This window comes from Rhinopithecus roxellana, chromosome 1 (assembly GCF_007565055.1).
Source record: "Rhinopithecus roxellana isolate Shanxi Qingling chromosome 1, ASM756505v1, whole genome shotgun sequence".
Taxonomy (NCBI): domain Eukaryota; kingdom Metazoa; phylum Chordata; class Mammalia; order Primates; family Cercopithecidae; genus Rhinopithecus; species Rhinopithecus roxellana.
In genome coordinates, this window is record NC_044549.1 from 14,364,925 (window position 1) to 14,369,219 (window position 4,295).

At 35.6% G+C, this 4,295-nt stretch overlaps 1 non-coding gene across 1 annotated transcript; it reads left to right on the top strand.

Annotated features, from left to right (window-relative positions):
- Positions 1–3,585: 3,585 nt before the first annotated feature.
- Positions 3,586–3,798, top strand: LOC115892305. The gene has a single exon (XR_004052200.1). It is a non-coding gene; the product is annotated as a small nucleolar RNA U3 (small nucleolar RNA).
- Positions 3,799–4,295: the final 497 nt, after the last annotated feature.

Genomic DNA, 4,295 nt, shown 5'->3' on the forward strand with positions numbered 1-4,295 from the left:
GAGAGGAAAGAGACATTTGGCACCCGACTACATTTTACATTTACAATACAGGAAGAAATCTGCATCTCTTTTTCTCTCGCCTCCACCATCACCTGCATAAGTTATCTGTGCTCCTACTGAGCTGGCACTTTGGTAAACAAACCTCACTTTTTATGATTTCCTGATGAAAGAATATTTTGAGAGGTAAAAAATTAAGTGTGACTGATTCCTCATGTTTAAAAAAAATCTGTCTAAAAAAGTGTACATGGGTGCTTTAATTATTGGGAAATAGTAAGTTTGAATGACATGTTGTGTCCTGCAGTAGAAAAGTGAAAGAATGAAGATTTATTGTGCAATCTATTAAGTAGTATTAGAAAACTTACACAGGGTTTAAAATACGCCTGGCAATATCTTGACTGATTTTCATCAGGAAGAAAAACAGGTAAAATGGCCCTTTTAAGATAATGGCTACTTAAAAATCTCAGCAACTATACATTTTATGGAAATTTTGAGAAAATTGTACCTTGATATGCTATTGTAAATAATAATACTGTGAGTGTGCTCTGTACACTTTCCCCAGTTTTCCCTAATGGGAACATTGTGAAACTATAGTATAATAGCACAACCATGTTATTGATGTTGATACAATCTGCTGATCTTAGATTTCTCCAAATACACTTTACTTATTTGTGGGTGTGGTGTTTAAGTCTGTGCATTATGTTACATGTGTAGATTCATGTATCTGCCACCATAATCAAGAAACTGAACAGTTTCATTACTAGATAATCAAGAAACTGAACAGTTTCATCATTACAGGATCCCTCCTGTTGCTCTGTTAGAACCACACCCACTTACAACCCACTATCTCTCCTTTCTGGCAACCACTAATGGGTCTTCCATTTGTAAATTTTGTCATGTCAAGAATGTTATATAAATGGAATTATAAAGTATATAATCTTTTAGACTGGCTTTTCTCACTCAGCATAATTCTCTGAAGATTCATCCAAGCTGTTGCATATATCAATAGTTCTTTTTATTGCTGGTTATCTCATTCAATTTCTTCTAAGTTGTCTAAATTAGTGTAAAGTTATCCATAGCATTTCCTTGTTAATCTTTTAATAGCTGCAAGATTTGTAATTATATCCTGTTTTATTCCCGATATTTATTATTGCTTCGTATTTCTGAGTCTTGCTAGAGATTTTAATGTTATTGATTGTTTTAAAGATTGTGCTTTCTGGGCCGGGCGCGGTGGCTCAAGCCTGTAATCCCAGCACTTTGGGAGGCCGAGACGGGCGGATCACGAGGTCAGGAGATCGAGACCATCCTGGCTAACACGGTGAAACCCCGTCTCTACTAAAAATACAAAAAAATCTAGCCGGGCGAGGTGGCGGGCGCCTGTAGTCCCAGCTACTCGGGAAGCTGAGGCAGGAGAATGGCGTAAACCCGGGAGGCGGAACTTGCAGTGAGCTGAGATCTGGCCACAGCACTCCAGCCCGGGCGACAGAGCGAGACTCCGCCTCAAAAAAAAAAAAAAAGATTGTGCTTTCTGTTTCATTGGATTTCCCTGCTCTTTACAGTTTTAAATTTCATTGGTTTTTGCTTTCATCTTTACGATTTCCTTTCTTCTGCTTTCTTTGTGTTAATTTTGTTCTTCTTTTTCTAATTTCTAGAGTAGAAAGTTAGGTGATTGATTTCAGAGGTTTTCACTTTTCTGATGTAGGAATTTAGGGCTATAAGTTTTCCTCTCAGCAGTGTCTTGGCTGCACATTATGTATTTTGATAAATTGTGTTTTTGTTTTTATTAATTTGCATGTGTGTATTTTTAAATTTTTATTTTATCCAGGAAGTATTCAGAAATGTGTAGTTTAATTTTTATGTGTTTAGAGATTTTACAATTTTCTTTCTGTTATGGATTTTTGGTCACAGAACACAAACTCTACATCACTTCAATTCTTTTAAATTTGTTGAGGTTTGTTTTATGGCCCAGGTTATTTTGGCAAATGTCCCATGGGTGCTTGAAATGAATATATATATATTCTGCAGTTTTCAGGTGGACATTTTTATATATGTCAATTAGATCCTATTTTCTGAAAGGTGTTCAGATTTGCTTTATCTTTGCTAAATTTTCTGTCTAATATTTCTATCAGTAGCTGAGAGGGACACCTTGAAGTCCCAAACTATAATTGTACAAGTTTTATTTTTATTAGTATTATTATTATAGTATAGTGACAGATTGATTTTATTTTATTTATTAATTTAATTTTTAGATGGAGTTTCACTCCTGTTGCCCAGGCGGGAGTGCAATGGTGCCATCACAGCTCCCTGCAACCTTCACCTCCCAGGTTCAAGCTATTCTCCTACCTCAGCCTCCCAAGTAGCTGGGATTACAGGCATGCACCACCACGTCCAGCTAATTTTGTATTTTTAGTAGAGACAGGGTTTCTCCATGTCGGTCAGACTGGTCTCGAACTCCCAACCTCAGGTGATCTGCCTGCCTCGGCCTCCCAGAGTGCTAAGATTACAGGCGTGAGTCACTGCGCCCAGCCCTGAGTGATATCTTATCTCTAAAAATAAAAAAATTTTAAAATTCCATATTTTTGCCAATATTCTCTTTGTTCTCCTTTTCAAATTTTCTCCCCATTCCAAAAAACTGAATCAACAAATATACTTCGTGATCTTAAAAACTGTTGCAATCAAATCTTTTCTGTTAATTTTTTAATCAAATATAATTTTGATTCTTGTGTAGTTTTAAAAAAAATGAAAAAAATTCTGGCCTGTGTAAGATTGCTGAGATTATTCAGCTACATATAGAAACCATTTACATATGGAAATTTGTTATTTTAAAAAACTTAACATGCCAAATTAAAATATTGCAAAAAATGCTTACTAATTATGCCTCTAAATGCATTATCATTTAAATAGCAGTTAATAGTCCTAAAATGATGGAGGACATACTTCATTCATTGCTAAATGTCAACAAATGATGTTAAAATCTACTATCTTTAAGAAAGAATCAGAATGAAACAAGAAATGTAAGAAAAGTGTTAATTGCTATCCTTTAAATGAATGAGAAAAGACTTGTGAAATTCTTCAGTTGAATGCTTTGGGACACTAGTACACTGAGTGATTTTATGCAGGATTGCACCCTAAACACAATAGGTTATACGCCTTTCTGAGGCAGTTATACTCAAACATCAATTTCAACTTTAAAATATAATTTATTGCATTAGTCTATTCTTATGCTGCTATAAGGACATACCTGAGACTGGGTAATTTATAGAGGAAAGAGGTTTAATTAACTCACAGCTCAGCATGGCTGGACAGGCCTCAGGAAACTTACAGTCACGGCAGCAGGGGAAACCAACACATCCTTCTTCATATGGTGGCAGGAAGAAGAAGAACGAGAGCTGAGCGAAGGGGGAAGTTCCTTATAAAATCATCGGACCTTGTGAGAATTTACTCACTATCACGAGAACAGGATGGAGGAAACCAGCCCCATGATTCAGTTATCTCCACCCAGTCCCTCTCACGACATGTAGGAATTATGGGAACTACAATTCAAGATGAGATTTGTAGGGAGGACAGAACCAAACCATATCGTTTATCAAGACTATTCTTTCAGGGATCACTTTTATGCTTTGTTACTAGAAGTTTCTCTGAACATGTAGCGCACCAGAAACCATGGGAAAGGGGAGCAGAGTTGTCTCCTAAGCATGAAGCCAGCTCTGTGTGTTGTGTTGCTGCAACTGACACTTGGTATTGATGATTATTCTCTCCCTCCCTCAGAAGAATAAGAGGGGAGGATGGAGTCTGAGAGGTAGTAATTATTTAAATTAACTAATCAATTTAATCTAATGCAGTTTATCAAGCAACAGTATGTAGAGATTAATGTGCACATTTGTTTAGATGTTCTATAGAAGATACATCTTCCACAGTTTTTTACAGAAAACTAACATTTTTCTAAGGATTCACAATCAGTATTCCTTGGTTTACACAGTGTATACATCCAGTAATCAGATATATTACTTGAAATGTTTTTAAATGTTAACTTTCTTTGACATTTTAATATTTTAATCAGGAATTTCATTTCCCTAGATAAGATAGCTTTCATTACAAAAATGTGCTTTTTCAGGTCATTTGAAGGTAGCATTTTGTCTGAACTTTAGGAACAATGCCTGAAGATAAAGATGTTAAAAAATACATCAAGATACAACAGAATATCATATAAAAACGTTCATACAGTAAAATGACATGAAGTGAGAGTGGTAGTTTTAAAATCTATCTACTAATTCTTTGACATGCCTCCCTTTAAGAGA